Source organism: Pollachius pollachius (genome assembly GCF_949987615.1).
Source record: "Pollachius pollachius genome assembly, chromosome: 14".
NCBI classification, from domain to species: Eukaryota; Metazoa; Chordata; class Actinopteri; order Gadiformes; family Gadidae; genus Pollachius; species Pollachius pollachius.
In genome coordinates, this window is record NC_136947.1 from 15,158,624 (window position 1) to 15,178,379 (window position 19,756).

Here is a 19,756-nt window from a genome sequence, read left to right on the forward strand (position 1 = left end):
TGTGTGTGTGTGTGTGTGTGTGTGTGTGTGTGTGTGTGTATGTGTGTGTGTGTGTGTGTGTCAAGTTTCGCTTCAGTTCAAGATGTTACCAACTTCCCCCTGTTCCGAGCGGTTTCCAAAATAAGAGCGGAGCCACTTTGGATGACCTGTAAAAACTTTAGCATTACATATGTCCACAACATTGGAATATGTGTTCGTAAATGGCAAGGGGAAAACAGGTATATCAGACGCGTGTGTTTGTTTGATTATTTATGATGCAATTATATATCTGTCAAGTCTGTTTGGGCCCTGGGTGCGGTCACCCACGGCGACCTCACTAAAGCCTCTCTCACACCTGCGCTGTGACCACGCCCGTCGCTAGGAGCTCACCGAGGTCCTGACCGCATCACTGAACTCATCTAGACGTCCCGGTGGAGCTGGATGCGAGAACGCAAATGCCCAAATCGGTTGGACAGAACATTGAACAGATTTCTCCTCCACCCTGGCCCTAGTCCCCCTTGCACCAAACCAAACTGAGAACTTCCAGGATGGGAGAAAACGTCTGACGAAAAATGGTTCCTGGCATTTGGCCCAGATCAGCTCAGCCCAATATCTTGTCTGTTTACTCTGCACAAGTTAACATCACGGAGAGCGTAATCGGCCATGAGGCTTCTACGTGTCTGCTGGCCCCATAAGCGCCCAGAGACGCAGGGATGCACTGCACGGTATTATCTAACTGACTATAGAACGGGCCCCGTAACACCCTGGTGTACTACTCTGCATTGATTTAAATTACTTTTTACCACAGCTGCAGGAGGGGTGAGGTAAAAGAACGCCCACAACCAATGTTTTGCGGCATAACAAATCCGTTACCACCCAATTCAGGCAAAAGTCAATAGCGTAACCAAACAGAATTTCCAAACACAGAAATAAAGGTTAATTCCGTCAATGTGTTTCTATTTTCCCATTTCTACTTTCTCCGACCCTCTTGTGTTCACCATGATTATTTTGCAGATGTGCTGTTTATTGAAGGCCCTGAGCCCAAAGGGGCGGGTTTAAAGTTGTGTCGATTCAAAAACCCAATGGGCCGATGGATCTGTTTGACGGGCAAGTCAGACAGAATAATCATAAAAAAAAAACAATGGCTGTGTGGTCAGCTCCAAAGTCAGAGCAAAAAAAAAAAACAATGGCTGTGTGGTCAGCCCCAAAGTCCCGCCCGCCCAACGGGGGCGGGCGGGACTTTGGGGCTGACCACAAAAAGCAGCAGGTCCAGCCCTGCTGCTTTATGTCTGAAAGGGCAACTACAGACAACGTCCTGACATGACTCTCTGGACCAGAGGCCCGTCCCGTCAACATATCTGCTACAGGGGGCCTTGAAACTCCCGGTATGAAGAAGGGTCCCACTCCACCCCTGCTCTGGACATTGTCTGGAGTTCATTTGTGGAAACAGCTTGGCTTTCCATACTGGTGTGGGAAATTAGTCGAACTGCAGACAGCAAACATAGTGCGTTTCCTAACTCATAGATGTTAGCATAGTATAGTTTTACCAACCATAGCTGGGAGGATGGACGGTTTCTTGGAAAGCCTTTAAGCCTTCAAGGCTTCAGGGTTGTGTGTGTGTGCATGTGTGTGTGTTTGTGTGTGTGTGTGTGTGTGTGTGGGTGTGTGTGTGTGTGTGTGTGTGTGTGTGTGTGTGTGTGTGTGTGTGTGTGTGTGTGTGTGCTTGCAATGTCATGTGCATGTTTTCTTGGAAGGCTGCTAAATGTAACTGGTGAATGAGATACTGTAAAACCTTCACAGATTATAATCAAGGATAAAAGCCTATTTGAATATTGAACTCAACTTGAATCGTGTCTATAGGCGTTAGCACAGTGCGTTAGCACGGCCTGTAGCAAAGTCTGATGTGCGTCTGTTTGGTATCTGATTTATTGCTTAAAGTCTGAAGGCAGTAATCTAAAGATCTCTCTTTGTTCCTGGCTCCTCGAGTCTCTCTCAGAACGGTGTTTGATGGAGGAGCGGTGAGCGGCACGGCTAGCAGGTTTCAGCGAGGGGAGATAGAACGTGGTGTCTTCAAAAGCCACGCAGATTAAATTTGTGCCACTAGAAACATATGAGAGCATACATGCCGAGCCGAATTGACCGCCAGACGAAGAGCTCTGGGTTCGATCCCCAAAGTCCCCCCTACCTGTTCCCTAATGACTTGTCTCTGTATTCGCTGTAAGTCACTTTAGATAAAAAGTATCGTCTGGATGACATAATTGTAATTGTAAAATTATTTATGTTTTTTATTTTTATTTTATTTCATATATTGTTTTATTATAATAATAAGACAGTTGCCTCCAATGTTTTGCCGATTAGATTTATTTTTTCTCTCCTATGCTTTGTGGTCTAAGGCGTTCCACTCCAGGCATTTACATCACCGTGAACACAAGATGAGTGCAGCTGAATAAATCACCTTTGTGCCCTCTTTTAAAATAGCACTCCTCGGAATCGCGGCTGAATAGTTCCTCTGTGCGGAGCCGCATTAACCCAAGGAATCTGTGGACTCGGGGTAGGGACGTACAAACCATGTGATGAGCGGGTTGGTGCGGCGCCTGGCCTTTACAAACCGACATGATCGAAAAATATAATGAAGAACTGCCAATAACAATGCAATGAGTGCCGCCTTGGTGAACTATACAGATGAGGATTTGAGTCGCAATGGAAAAGGTTTAAAGAAAAAATAATTGAAGTAATCAAACAAAACCCTTTTACAAATGGCAAGTTACGGACGAAGATGAACACGGTACCAGACAGAACAGCTAACACAAGGTTATTATTACGTTGACATATTCTAATGAGCCGTGCTGAAGCTATGATCCGCTGCCAAAAGGAGTGGGCCCACCGTGTTGAGTGGGCTATCAAACAGCACCTGAATCCATGGTGAAAGCATACCATTTGCATCAGTCTCACACAAAACCATGTCTACATAACAGTACAGCTGCTAGTTTATTTTGCACATTCAGGATTTAAGTATTCATAAGGCCCGTTACAGCCTTTCATTGTTTTGTACAGCTCCTTATTTGAATAGCTCTTTGTCTAATGTCAGCTACGCCGCTGGGATTAGTTTCTGTTGTAGCTCCTTGTACAATACCGGCTCTAAACCAGCACACCAGCCTTCTCTTGGAGCTGGGTCCACCTTGTGGAGTGCTCGCTGCAGAACATCATGTGACTGGGAAATTACTAATGCTTATATGTACTACTGGTGGCGGCCCCGTTTTGTGCAATTCACCGAGATGAAATGGAAAACATCAACCTCTGAGTGTCAAGTGTTTGTGAACGAGCAGGCAAGCAGGTCGGTTCCCATTAAATTAGAAGCACAAAACAATTTGAACACAATGTAAAGAGAAAATCCAACAGTAGAGAAGACATGCTTTTCTCGTAAAGAAACACTTTGGAGACAGCAATCTTGGCCATGTTGCGACATTGAAGTCCTTGCGCTTGTCAGCCCAGGGGGCGCTGTAATGGAGGCAGATCTGTCGGATCCATGAACAATACATCTCATCAGCAATGCAGTGTGCGTGTGCATGGTCTAACTCTCTCTCTCTCTCTGACACCCACTGAGCATGCAGTGGTTTGGCAAATTTAACAAAACTGTTGTGCCACCGATGACACACACACACACACACACACACACACACACACACACACACACACACACACACACACACACACACACACACACACACACACACACACACGCACACACACACATGCAATGTGATGATCAGCGCGCCATCGGCTTCAGAATACCTAATAAGCATCTGGAGAAGCGTTTGTGATAGGGCCCACTCCTTTAGCGACTCATTGATCCTGTATTTTCCTCAGGAAGCACAACACAGAATATTGAAATATCAATCTAGTGCCACACCTGATGCTATTTTGAAATAAGATCGTTTCTTTGTGTATTCTAATTTGTTATTGTAGTGCAGTAGTACAGTATAGTAAAATAATGACACATTTAGAATAGTTTTATAATAAAAAACACACATGTGTGATATAAAAGGCAGACGATAGTGCTGAGTACTATACGCCTCCACCCTGGATAACAAACAGGCTCCATGCTGGCTCATTCATGCCAATTTCATGCGGTTCAGCACGCTCCAATTTGATGACAGATAATAACCCCTTCCACAAGAATGCCTGGGAAAGAAATCAAGTACGGAGGGGGTCCATAATTGTCTGTAATTAATTCCAAATTGCCCCACACAACACACACATTAAATATTTGATTATTTATTCTAATTCTTAAAATGATAGATTCTATTAGTACTATTACTATAATTATACATTTGTTTTTTTTCTTTTTTTCAGAGCCATTTTCGTACCCAAAATATTTTAGATTGACACCACACATATACACGCACGCAAGCACACACATTATTTTGTGTGTTCTGTATTGACAACCTGAGATAAGAAAATTCTGTGTATTAATGATTTCTCTGCAGTTGTATTTTTATGTATCATTATCAATCTCTTATTTTGCGATGACCAATGAATCACTTGCATTTCAGGATATAGCAAACTAATGAAAAACTTTTTGTACTGACTATAGTGACTGGTCATTTATCAAATAGTACGGTGTCAACACATACATTGGCCCTTTTTATAAATTAAAACCCTTTGTTTTGACACACCTGACCTCTGAGAGAGAACAGAACGTTAGCGCTCTATCAGAAGCTTCCCTCACATTGTCTTCTACCGCAGCCTTCTAAATTAGTTGTGGCAGAGATGTGCCCATTCCACTTAAAGTGGACAAGAGGGACAGCTTTGTACGAGGGCTCCAAGAAAACCACAGTGTGTCAACAACAGATGGGCTTCTAAATGTGTTTATGGGATCAGATATAATGCATCCCTGTTCTGTTTGTGTTCCTTTAGGGTATCTTTGAAGATATATGATCTTATGTTGTTTATTTGTATTTCAGGCTGATTTGCTCAAAACCAATCACCATTCTCTGCCAAGCAGAGGAAGTTTATCCTGAGTAAATCCTTGTAGACTATTATGATTATTACATCTGCAAAAAATAAAAATAGGTTTCCTGAGGATCTAGTCGATTCTTTGTTGCCCTCTACTGGGCTACTTGGTCAAGGGGATAAGAACCATAGCTCTAAAACACAGACCTCACTGTCTTAGTCCATTCGGCAACATGGTTTGTGTTTTTTTAATCGGATGCAGCATTCAATTATGATGCCATTCACACCGTTTTGGAAATATTATTTTCTGCTTGTTAAAATATGCAAGCATTTTAACAAGCATACTACAAATGTCCCCCAATAAAGCATTACAATAGTTAATTCAGACTCATTAAAATACTGTTTTCCTGAAATCAATTGTTATTTATTGGTGAAAACTAGTTGTAAGCACAGGTATGGTGAATGATTCTTGCACTTTTTGGGTTCTGTCTTCATGGTTGAAAGCATTCATTGTTAGTCGGCTTATATAAAAGCTATAGCTTAATAAATGTAATGAAACGCAATGCTTGTTCAGAGTGCTTTTTTGTCATCCTCATTGCTCCATTTCTTTAGAGTGACATGAATTTACATTTAATCAGAATCAGCTGTTACTTGAGTTCCACTTGTTTTTCTTAGTGAACTGGAGATGCCAAACAGAGCAAGACGGCTCTTAGCCAATCAGTTAACTCTTAAGAATCACAGCGATTGAAGAAGAAGTGGCGCGGGGGTGGAAAGAGAGTGGACCAATCTGGGGCATAAAACGATACACGTTCAGTGATTACATATTGTTAGTGAACAATGCTTGGCAGGATCTATATTTTTCGATATATTCATTCTAAAATAACATTTTAGAATGAACTGTATCCTCTTCTAGTCCCGACATTGATGTTGAAATACAGAGAATTATGCAGAATTGCTAAAAAAGCAAATTACAAATTTTGTGAGGGATGCACAATCCCCTCTACATCTGTATTGACAATGGACTATCATTTTGTATTTCCTTAACCATTTTAACTTTGGTTGAACTTAATGTAATTGATACCTGCATTAACCAGTTTGCCTACTAGAAAAGTATCTTTTATTCAAGATGGAGCAGCTAATCGACAGAGAGAATTAGAAATATGGTCTGTGGTTACAAATGTCTTGAAACAAACACAGCTCCCAATGGTGTCTGCCATGGGACCTTTAGGGATCAGGGACTAGAATTCCTAACATTAGATACATTTCTATAGATCTGCAGGTCCAGTTCTTCAGATCTATCTGAATAGGCGAAAATATTGTCAGGTTTATTTCCCCCTTTATCGAGACAGAGAGTTGAACTAGTGTGGTGATTAGGACTCCATGTCCCAGCCTACTGAGGAACATGAGGCCTTATGCATGGCTGGGCCGTTTGACACTAGAGGGCATCCATGAGGTTTGGAGTAGGGAGTTGTTTTGTTGTGTGTGTGTGTGTGTGTGTGTGTGTGTGAGTGTGTGTGTGTGTGTGTGTGTGTGTGTGTGTGTGTGTGTGTGTGTGTGTGTTTGTGTCTGTGTCTGTGTGTTTGTGTTTATGTGTGTGCATATGTTGGAAAGCACATGTTCATACTTGTGTGTTTGTGTGTGTGTGTGTGTGTGTGTGTGTGTGTGTGTGTGTGTGTGTGTGTGTGTGTGTGTGTGTGTGTGTGTGTGTATGTGTGTGTGTGTGTTTGTGTGCATCTGTGCATATAAACAGGATGGCAGTTGTGGTCCACTCCGGAGATAGTGTCATGGTTTACTGTGACCAACATCTGGAATGCATGAAACCCAATAACCAATACGAATCCAAATCATACTGTGTCAAATCATTCACCAAACATGTGGACGGGGTCACATACAATTAGATTGAAGGATGACTATAAAAAGCATTGTCAATCTCCCATTCAAAGTCCCACAACAATGAGAGGTTGCTGCAGAGGAAACAGTCAGGACCCCCATGTCGATCGGTGATCCAGGTCAGTACGACCAGCGTCGCAGAGCTCTGGCCATGTGGCCGCGCTAAAAAAGCCCCATTGTGTCTCGCCAACACCCGCTTCCCCTCCACCACCACCCCACACTCTCCAAGGAAAACCCACTCCGCTCGCTATAAATGTCTGAAGGCTACGCCAAATGGTGGCGGTGGTGGTGATGGTACTAGTGGCGGTGGAGTGATGGAGTAAGGACAGGGAGGGGCGTGTGTGAGTGTGTGTGTGTGTGTGTGTGTGTGTGTGTGTGTGTGTGTGTGTGTGTGTGTGTGTGTGTTTAGGGCTGAGGAGGGTTCTGCAGGGTTGGAGGGTAGGGTAGGGGTCAGCTGTTGCTTTTCTGACTTTTTGTCTGCTTTTTCAGAAAGAAATTCTGCATTTCCTTTGGGTGATCAAAATGATACATACACTGGTGTGTGTGTGTATATATACATATATATATATATATATAATATCAAAAGACTTCCTTGGTTTATTGCTTCCTTCCGCATGGCCATTTGGGCTACGCCTCATAGAGGCATTTGCGTAGGACGGCGGTACATGAAAGCAAGGACAGATAACCAGCAAACACTCAACCCTCCCATATTTAAGACTCAAACACACGGGGCGTAATGTGGTGTTTTTGTTGTAAACAAAATAGCTACCGAGCTGACGTGACATGAGCTCTGGCCACGGAGCCGGTGAGACGTCATGAAGGTATGTCGGTTTAACAATAACAGTGTTCCCATCTGGGACAGAGCGAGGCATCAGGCTGTAAACAGAAGCCGGTCCACACGCAAACCACTTTGTACTGGTCATGTATTCAATGATGAAGGACCACCCACTGCAGCCTTGTATGGAACGGCGTAGGACCACTCTGCAACATCTCCTTCGTCAATAAAAAGGTGTTCCTGGCTTCACTTTTACCGAAAGCTTTCCTTTGCGTGTGCACATGCGTGCGTGCGTGTGGAGTCCCTCTTTTTACAGTGTGAGAGTTATTTTGTTTTTTACAATCATCAATATCCCAAGATTGCCAAGGACCCTGTGGGGATGCATTTCTTTATGTCGACATAAAGAAATACATCCATTTCTTTATGTCCATACTTATTTCTGTCCATACTGTGATGGGCTGAGCCTTAATGGTGTTGGTCTAAGGAGATGATACAGGACCTATATCATCGGTTTAGACGAACACCATTAAGGCTCAGTCCATCAAAGTCCACTAAAACCCATTATTACATAAACATATGTCCTGCATCTCAGTCATCATCGACAATTTATATATACATACATTATTAAAGTAAACATCTTATCTTAAAAATATGATAAGATAAAATCTTAAGTGCTGAATACTACGACTTATAATCATGAATAACATTACGCAATCTAGTGATTAGGCTCTACATGAGCGAACCTTCGGCCAGAGCCATGCTGAACCCTTCTTGGGTGGCCTCCAGTGAATGCCAGGTATGCCCTGGTGGAGGTTGGCCTCTATGTATTAAAGGACCCTGAACCATCTGAAGAGAAAGCTCAAAGGACTACTCATCAGACGTTTAAACGTCTTGATCCATGGTGTCGATATATACATTTACGCTTGATTGTTCCCCAGGAGCAATCGGGGGTATCTTCAATTTGGGTAAGAAGCAAAGATTGAAGCTTCCTCTCGCTGAGCAGATTGGCTGTGCTCAAATAGAGGGCTCTTCTGATTGGGTAAGCCTGCGTCGGCATACGCTTAGGTTTTGTTGGTTATTCTGCAGAATTGTTTGTCTCTACAAGAATCTATATGCAACGGCAGTATTTAAACAATATCAATATATAACAACTATCTTTCTTGCAAGAAAGATTGATTTTCTTTTTACCTAAATTAAATTGAATCTTACCAATACTACTAGGAGTTCTTATTAGTCCTTATAGTTCTAGTCTTATATATTAATACTTTTTTGATATATTCATATATAGGCATATATATTTAGATGAATTAATTAATACTGATGTAATCGGTTTACTTGTTTTTCGGGCGGAGTCAAATCACCAGAGGATTGGTTTAAAAATAATCATTACTCACCAATCCCAGCAGGAGGATTGCATCGTTAAGGCGGGAGAAGTAGGCCTGGCCCGAAATACGTGGTGTCGCCAATGACCAAACAGACCAATCTATGAAAGTACCATATTATGCAATTTGAGCATGATGCAAAGTCTGTGTTATTTTTGGCTAATTTCGGCCCAGAAACGTCATGTTTTTCAATTTTTGTGTGTATTATTTTGGTTTGAAATATCCTCAGACAGTAACTGTAATGGTAGCATTAGGAAGTGGCAGGCAATTGCCTGTTTTAAACCAATTCTGGGAAAAAGGTACTCATGATCAAATGTTCACACATAGACATTAACCTACTCAAACATTTTTAATATGTTTTATTTGCGCCATTCCTACATAGATAATGTAGCACATGTGCTCTTCAAATCAGCAATAATGACAGGATGGAATAAGTTATTCCTAAAATTTAAAAAAATGTGCATCGCTGGCCCCTGGCCTAATCAGCCTTGATTTAGTGCGTTGCAGGTTTCCACCTATTGTCCTGAATACCCCATTGAGAATAACTTGCGTAGGCGAAGGTGTGTCCGTCCAGCACAACGCAAGCAAATGCATGCCCGTCAGGACAGACCGCCTCTTGCGCTTCAGCCAGTAAGTTCACGCTCAGGCCACCAGGAAGTCCTACCGCTTTTATTGCGAAAAGCGGATGCACATTTAATGCAAGGTTCACGAAGAGTTCACTTTTTTTTTCTATGAGAGAAATTACATGACATTTCCACCACGCAAATCGTTACACTAAATAAGTAATAACATTTGTGGGTGCATTATTTCAGCTGTTTTCTGACGGTTGATTAGATAGGCAGGGCTTGGATTTACGTTTAAGGAAGGAAATGGAAACACATGGCGTTTCTGTCTTCCAGGATCTCAGTGGCGAGTGTTTATGTATAGGGTTTAGACCATCTTGTTCACATCCTGCTCTGGACAACAGCAAACCACCGTGGACTCTTGGCAGAGCCCTATCTCTCTCTGGCCTGTACTCGAGCGTCTTACACCTAGCCAAGGGGTTTCCATGTGGTCTTTATTCCTCTGTGGAGCTGGTAGGAAAGCCTCTTAAGATGCATTAGCGGCGGCAGCAGAGTTGTTTTAGCTTCAAGAAACAGAGTGCTGGACTCGTGCCACATGTTGCTCTAATGCTTTCACAGTAAAACAGATGAACATAAAAAGCAATGCAGCCAAGATCTTTCACTGGCCTGTCTTCAAGTGACGAAGCGGCAAGAGCAGTCAGCAAATTAAAGGCCTGACTAACGTTATAAATTGCAGCTCAAGAAAAGAGCGTTTATCTGTCACTCCTTTCAAGTCACAGGGAATGTTCTGTACTTTTACTGACCCCATTAGAATGTTACAGCGTGACAGTGTATTTTCATATCTATATGCCTTACAGATAACATAATTACTATGCGTGCAATTAAATGTTGAGCGACATAGTAGAATCAGAACAATTTACCCTTTTCCAAGATTGTCAATAGTAGGGAAAAGTAACTTAATTTTTCTGTGATTTAACATTAGGTCGGTTTCATTCATTTCTAGCAGGATCAGCATGGTCAATGTATATTTACACTAGTTGTGTGTGTCTATACTGCTGTACCTGAAGCATCCAAACCCCTAATTCCTTTTAAGAGTAATGCCTGTTCTGTCCTACTGTGAAATAGTGAATACATAAAATGAGAATAAAAATGTTCATATGTAGTATAAAGTAGGGAATGGTGAGGGGTCAGTGCGTATGGTAGTTGACGTGATCTGCCAGATGAACATGGACTTTGTTCTTTATCAGCGCTTCTCAACTCTGGTTGAACCAGCCAGGGATCACGGTTACCACGGCGAGAGTAGTCAGCGATGGCACAACACAGCAAGCCTTGATTGTGGTCCAATGGATCGAGTCCATTGGATGTTGAAATGATGTCTCGGTCTCCCTTGGGGAAGTGTTGTTCAGGCAGCAGCACTGATTTATGGAAACCGTTCCCATTAGGAAGCCCAACAGAAGACCAGGATGTCTCCAAGCCTCCAAGGCCCAAGTGTTGACATGGATCCAGGCCACAGAACTGGCCATGAGACGCGGAAATTAAAATAACAAGTCCTACCGTTTCACTTACCCTGTGCCCTTACATTGAATTCAACACTCTTACCATTATAATAAATGGATATGTTCCATAAGCAGGTATGCCGTTGTTTCTCTACTGTGTGCTGGGAGGAAACCATGAAGGACAATCAGTATCCAAGCGTTACAAAACCATGGAAACGCATAAAAGAGCTGGATTTTTTTTTTTTTTACAGATTTGGCAGTGGTCTATTTGTCATGGACTCGCGCCAGGCGAACTGAACGGAGGAGGCTCTTGATATGCTGCTGCTCTGCTCCACTGTTCAGGTGGAAAAGGAACCCATGAAAATGTAAAAAGCCAAGAAGATTTGATAAAGTATGTACAGGGAAGGTCAATGAAAAGGATTTAGTTAATCTAGAGATTTTTTTATCTTCTTTGCCTCTAGAAACCTTAAAATACTCACTCTACATATAATCAAAAAGGTTCTGTAGATTAATTAAGTTGTCGTTCTTCCTATGTTATGTTGTCGTATCCCGGAAGCATGTCATAGTGGCTACATGGCCACAACCAGTGGTCGAGTTGTAAAAACAAGCCAGGGGGGGTGGTAGATTTTAACTTTTAGGGACAGATCATTTGTGCTGATGACATTGGATATGGTGGGAGACCAACGGTGTGATAATTATTATTATTTGTATTACTATTATTATTATTATTACATTATTATATATTTTTTGGATAAAATAAGAGCGATGACTACAGTCATCGTTCTTATTTTATCCCAAAAAACGCAGCTGATCGGACGAATCACACGATTCGGAGGTGTGCATCACATTTAAGGATTTTAAAAACTGACTCTTATTCTTTTTTTTCAAAAATGCATTCGGCAGAGAAGGGAGACTAACGTTGCTCATGGGTTGGAATGAAAGGGAGAAATGGGGACAGAGTTGCCTGCGGAAGCGATGTCTGAGATGCAGAGACAGCTTCACGCTACCAGCGTCTGTCTGGGAAGGGGAGATGGCTGTTTCAGAAGGGGGATGATTTTGATCATTTTAATTCCAAAGGGGGATGCCATCCCCCCTCATCCCCCCTCAACTCGAGTGCTGGCCACAACAGAAGAACAGATGTATGTTTACAAGTGAAGGTCAGTTTAAATTCTCCATGCATATACAGTAGTCAGTGCTTCTTTCCCTCATTTTCTCTCAGCGTTCCTTTGATTCTTGGATCCCACTAAACAAACCTCACCTTGAGCCACCCACTCTTGAACATTGCTCTCCTCTCCTGCAGCTCTGCCCCTACTACTCAGCGACTGGAACAATGGAGCAAAATGCAGGGAAGCAGCTCCCAGATTACTTCCTTCCCTTGGTCGGACCTAGTGACAACCAGAGAATGGGAGACAGGAGCTCCGTCCCCACCCCTGGGAAGAGCCTGATGTGTGAGAAGATCCTGTGATATCTTTTCTCTTTTTTCAGCCAACACCTGGCGTAGCGCCATCAGAGACATGAAGCGCCCAGGCCTTCGCCCTCACCCCGCCCTCTCTCCTGGACCACACTTCCCACTGATTGCGGCCGTCGCCCATTTCCACCAGCCAGCGCTGGGCTCTTTGTGTTGTCATTATTTACGAGCGTGTGCGTTTACACCAGGAAACCGTCGATGGGTTTTGGACTCAACCTTTGATGTTGTGCTTCTGAGATTCACAGAGACACTCTTTTCTCATATAAGCATTGTGCCCATAGGATTTCATTTTTTTCCTCCAACTATTCTGTTTCCTTTTTGCTCCGAAAATACTCATGGATTTATGTTTATGGTCTACAACATATTATTTAAATTGAATAGAAAAGCAAACATATGATTAACTCTCTCTCGCTATTATTAATACTCTGTCTATATATTGATAAATATCCTGCAACGCATGTAGTGCATGTATGCCAAATGAGTATTAACACCTAACAGTGGAGGTTAATGAATTTAAATCCACAGCATTCACCTCCTCTGTTTTCACACACTCTCCCATCAACAACCAAGACATTCTGCCTGAGTTCCGTGTCATCACTCTGCATGTCTCCAGCCAATTTCATCTTCTCGCTGTAGATCTCTCGTTCCTTCTTCTTTGTGTGCCATTAATTTCTCCCCGGAGGTCTGGGCATTGTTTGGTGCTTATCAGCAGTTTTGAGTCCATGTCTGCAGATTCTACCGTATCAGCAGAGATAAATGAAGACGGATGATGACAGTAACAGAAAAAAGCTGCAATGGAAAAAATTACACAGTAAAATCAGACACGCTGGCGGAAAAGCAGGAACAATGATTCTGAAGAACACACTTTTGTAGTCTCGTCAATCTTAAGTATAATATTTCTCAGGAGCTGTCATTCTGTCTTCAACAGATCACTACATGTTAAAAGTGTTTCTTTGTGATGTACTTTATCCAGATGGTGGGGTTATTCAAGGGAGCATTGAAAGGATATTTTGAATATCCATAACAAACATCTTCTTTCCCCCCCCTCCCTCCCTCAGTGTTAAATCATGTCCACCTCTGTACATTCCTTGAATTGTCCCTCCTTCTTCGGAGCTCTCCCCAGAGGTCTCCTGGAAACCTAAAACGTATTAAGTAATTTCAGAGCGATGATCGCTAAGCCCGGGTACAACACCCGCCTGTTGTGGAAGGGGCCAATTCAATTGTATCACTTGCAGAGGCATGTTGATAGCCTATTCACGGGTTTCACTGCCAAAACATAGCTCATTGACATGTTGTCAGATGCCTATCACGGACCTGACCTCCACCCTGAGCTCACCTCAGACTATTGTTTTCACTTTTAACACGCAGACATAGTAGATCATGTTTTGATGTCTCGACAGCAGATGACGGTGGATTTGTGTCCGAAAAATAAGCACATCAAAATGGGTGGACTCAATCTTATACGTGTATCAGTCGCATCTTTCCTAAATCTCAGGCAGGAAAGCTTTTATCTTTGTCTCCATCTCTATATAACAGACTGCCCCTACTAGTTTTCCAGACCCTGTTGTATCTTCTGCGCATCCCTTTGGTGGGCAGATTACCATGGAGCCCATGGTGAGAGAACTAAACTGTGGGATAAACAAAAAATGTGTGAGAAGATCCTGTGATATCTTTTCACACAAAAAAAGAACGAGCAAAGCTTTGTTGGACACAGTCACGACCTTATTCACAGAAAACAGAACAGCCACCCAAACCCAACTGCAGATGGATGGAGTTGTATCAGAACATGAGGACGATGAGGATCGGCGGTCACAGTTAGTGTCCAGCAATTTGGACTGTCTTCACTACAAGTTACAACAGTTCATCCCCTAACCACACACTCAATGGTTGTAAATCTTGGTCATTTCTTGATGGTATTGTTTTTGTTGTTGTGGTCTTATTGTGTGTAGAAATGAGCAAGTGGTTAACCATTGTCCCTTTAGTATTGCTGCTACCAAGCGTTTATGATCTCCCACATTCCAATACATAATATGAAGTTCATAAAATGACTAAAACAACAAAAACTCACAGGTATACTCTGAGGATGCTACATACACGCATGCCAGCCCATAGCCTACCGCAATTATCCATTTCAACAACTCATGATACCTACGTTAATGCTTGGACTCTTTTCGCTTCCCTTTCCGCATAACTCCCAGCTCTATCGTCAGGGAGACTGAGGAAAACGAAAAAGGATGGATTAGTAGAAGTCATCGAGGAGACCTGCGTCATGTGAGCACAAATGACTACTGGTAAAAGGTTTTATCGTCGACCGGGGAGCCACAATCACTCAATAAAACAGCGTTCCCGACACTTGGACCTTGATGAGTTTCCGAACATTGACGTTGGCGCCGCTCCCACCACGCGCATCCCGCGCTGGCCGTCAGGCACCACAGGCTGGAGGGGGCTTCATCTTTTTTTTGAGATGAAGCACAACTACGATTGGTATCATTGACTACACCATTGTAGGCATTAGGCCATACAATGCATATTTGCTCGAAATAATACGATTAATTATGGTGGAGCCCCAATCATCCTGTGGTTTCTTCGAAAGCACCTGACAAACTCTAGCCGTATGGTAGCTCGTTATCTCAAAGTGGCTTCAAAAAGGCAACAGGAGACAGAGGCAGAACAGCGAAAAAATAAGAAACACCGGGATGTTGCGCGTGCATTGCTTGCAGGTATGTTAGGAAAAAACTGTATTTTTAGCTTGAATTTGATATATATATATATATATATATATATATATATATATATATACATTTGATTTTATTGAGCGGGGACAAATACATTGTTTCATGAAAAATTACAAAATAGATGCCATGCTTACAGGTTTCTAGTCAAAACTAATTTGCAACCCCCGTCCCTTGTAAGGCCTTTACTAAAAGTTACACAAGCAAAGTTAAACACAAAACACAAGAAAGAATCCGAAATACATTAAATACAGGACATATATGGACAAAAACAACGATAGTGATTAATGTGTGCGTGTGTGCGTGCGTGCATGCGTGCGTGCGTGCGTTTGTGCGTGTATGTGTGTGTGTGTGTGTGTGTGTGTGTGTGGGTGTGTGTGTGTATGCAGTGCCCGTGCAGGTGCATTGTGTGTGAAGGTCAATGTTCACAGGCTTTATTTTATTTTGTTTTGATGTCCGGTGGTAATGTATATTGTTTGTACAATTTGGTACCTATTACTGTGAAGGATGATTGACTGAATGTTGTTTTGCGTTTCGCTTTTCTGCTTCCGCTTGTTGTACCCTAAGTTCTTATTCTACTGTTTTGTTTATTTACCAATTGGCAAAGTATTTCTAGAGCAAGGTTGTTCACACACTTGAAAATACATTTTAAGGATGAAAATCTTACAAAGCTGTCAAAACCCAGCAAATTATGTTTCTTGAGAATTTGGCTATGATGCCAGCTAACAAGTTTCTGATCCACTATTTTAAGTGCTTGTTTGTATAATGAATTTATTGGTGTCATTGTTGTTTGTTTGGCTTGGCCCTTAATAGTTATACAATATGAAAAATGGGAAAATATCATGGCATGCATGCATTTTTGCGCTGGCTTAAGAGGTTAGCCTAATGATTTCTCAATGCAAATCAAACCATCTAATAGGCTAACTGAAATAAAACCATGCCAATCTCTAGGTATGGTGCAGGGTATGTGATGATGTGGGCCTAGTTTAATTCCAAAGGCCTAGGTGACTTTATCAGGATGCATAGTATCCTGGATCCATGATAAAAATAATAAATAATATTTATTTACGATACATTATTCATTCACAAAGAAAATTGGTAGCCTAAAAGGTTGGATTTTTCCTCATTTGTTTAATTAAGGCATTAAGATCAATTTCCAAAAGATGATTTTTTTATTCCTCTTTTTAGTCAACTTTAGCATAGGTGCATAAACGTATTCTTACCACTGTTTTTCAGAACATTGCATTTACATGAAGCTTGTATAAGGTTGTGTAGAGAGCACAATCACAATGTAGCCTGCACTCAAAAGTAAACACTCAGGAATAAATGATTGTCTACTTGTAATCTGAAGAAACCTATGCTTACAGTGCACTGCTGAAGAACAGAATCTGACAGATCTGACATGACAAATTAACCAGCATTCAGAGCTGGCTGTTTAAAACCGATATATTTGTCAGGATGAGGGTCAGGTCAAAATATTCGGGTGAAATTGAGATATAACTACCGTTGGTTAATTATTTAGAAGACAATATATATATATTTTTATGTAGGATTGTATGCTTTGTAAATTGATCTATCATGGATTTTAATGTTTAAATCGTGGAATTTAAGGGCTTGTTTGAGTTGCAACCTATTTATTGTGTTTTCATTTCTAGAATGGATTTAAATGTTAAATATGTTGTTCTTGCATCATATCTGATGATAAGAATTATCATCAGATAATTGTTATCATCACAGTTGACATAATTATGTGATTAATGTGTTTATACCAATATTGCGGGGGGGGGGGCACCAATATGCAATCACGCCTAGGGCACCCAATTGGCTAGCAGCGGCCATGTTGCCTTTGCAGTGACAAATTCAAGAGGGTTTTTCCAAACGCTTCAAATAATTGTTCTCCCGTTTGTCTGAATAAAAACCTGAGTTACACTTTGAATAGACTATAACCATGAGGTTTCGAATGTCCCAGAACTGCACTCATTGGTAGGTAAAACCTGTATGAAAGGTAGCATTAAAAACTACTTTAGAGCATGCAAGGCAGTGTTGTGTGATTCTCTGGACACACAATGTTGTGCTTTTGTATTCTTGCCAATATTGTAACAAACAAACTCCCACACATTCCAGAGGGGTTGAGGCATTCCAAAGACCAATTTCTAAACTATTATTAAGAAGCTGTGATTTTGTTTACAATGAAATAATGTGCTGCCAGTATTCCTCTTAGCAGCAGTGGTGGGGAGTATGCCTACCTCAAAATGTTTGCATGGTTGACAAATTAACAATGTTAGCATTTATAAAAGAAAAAGCAAAAAAAAACATACAATGGCGTCCTTAAAATAAATTTTGGTGGGTGGCCAAAACTCAGCTTGGGGCAGTATGTGGTGGCGCAGGCAGAGGGACTACCATTCAGATGTACTCCCTGCTGCAACTCGCCATATACACACAAACGCACACACACACATACACACACACACACACACGCACACACACACACAAACACACACACACACACACACACACACATACAGAAGAAGGGACACACACACATGCACATGGATGCATGCACACACACAGCACACAACAAACATGGATGCATGCACACACACAATAACATCACCAGCAGCATAGTTGAAAGCAGCCATCCAAACTAAGGGTTTTACATCCAGCCACTGAATCATCACATGCTGCAGGGGTGCGGTTTATTCGCACTTGACTCAAGTCTCGGAACTCTGACCTCTTCAGGAAGGAAGCCATGCACAGCGATTTTCTATCCTTTTATAAGCGGGAAATTGCTACAGTCACTTTCTGTAATCTTCGTCTCAGAAGGAAATGCCATCTGTTTCTCTTGGCGTAAGTCCTGTGATATTCAATACAGGCTTAAGTAAGGACAGCTAGATATGTGTAGTGCATGTTTAACTTATTGATGGAGACAGTAGGATATTTACTTTAAGGACTTTCATTAATAGCTAGTCTTGGTCTGTATATTACATTGGTTACATTTTCATGTCCTATTGATAATGTTTTAACAAATGTTATTTCACAATACTTTATTTGACTGTTTTTAAACTTTTTAAATGCCGTCCCCACAGAAATAGTTGGAATTCAGATATGAATAGGATCATTTAGAGGTTAATAGGTTCCCCAAAGCAAATAGCATAAAATGAAATGTCAAACCAAAGGTCAAACCAAATCCCGATGTCAAAATAAATCATTGGATTGTAAATTGAATAATGTGCTTTCTAGTAAAACACATTTTTGGAGTAGTTAACCTAAAGCAACAAATGACTCCCAAGCATCACTAGATGTTGCACCACAGACAGAAGAGAATGTTGATTATTCAAAAGCACTTCTACTACGACTACTTAAACAACTCCTAATCCCAGCAAGTACCGTTGAGAAACTTAAAATACAACACCTGCCAAAAGCAGGCCGATAAACAGCCCTCCTACGGAGTGACCAGGAGAATGTCTTGCCAGAATTGACAATAAAATAACTCTTTGTTTATAATTAAACGTGCTCCGTTCCTGGTGCTTGGAGGGAGACTCTTCAGGACGGTCAGCACCCTCGTAAATATCTTCAACTGGTGTCTTAATAGGGTGTGCACTTGGTATTATGTTTTATTGCCCTCCAGCAGAAGAGAGATAGAGATGCCCCAGGGTTCTCCCTGGAGGCTGTTTTGGTTCTAACTGCCCAAAGATATTATGAAGGATCATAAATTCACCCTCAGCATGAGATATGGTGGGGAAGACAGTGTGTGTCAACCGACAGGGCAAGGGAATTTGGATTAGAAAGTGTTTCAAAGAATAACTGAAGAAAACACATTGTGGATCGATGGCTGGCCTTCATAGAGCCTCACTGTAAAAAGTTTTACATTGATTCATATTTCTTCTCTTCCATCAAAGGTTGGCCGGTCCACAATAAGCAAGATCCAACAAGCAGGCAAGAAATTGTCACATCATAATTTTCCACAATCACTGGGATGAGCGTTTGAGCAGTTGGCAGTTCAAAGTCCATATTCCGATCAGTTGTGACACCTTATGTCGTTTGATGTGTATGCTTTATTATTTTATGAACTTCGTATTGTGTGTTGGAATGTGGGAGATCATAAACGCTTGGCAGCAGCAATGCTACACTGACAATGGTGCACCGCTAGCTTATTTCTAAACACAATAAGACCACAACCACAACAACAATCACATCAGGAAATGACCAAGATTTACAACCATTAAGTATTTGGGATCTTAAAGGGACATGTTGTTGTACTAGTGAAGACAGTGCACATTGCTTGACCGCCGATCCTCATCGTCCTCATGTTCTGATACAAACTCCATCCATCTGCAGTTGGGTTTGGGTGGCTGTTCTGTTTTCTGTGAATAAGGTCGTGACTGTGTCCAACCAAGCTTTGCTCATTCTTTTTTTTGGGTTTCTCCCACAGTGCAGTTATTCAGCATGGACTCCATGGTAATCTGCCCACCAAAGGGATGCACAGAAGATCCAACAGGGTCTGGAAAACTAGTGTGG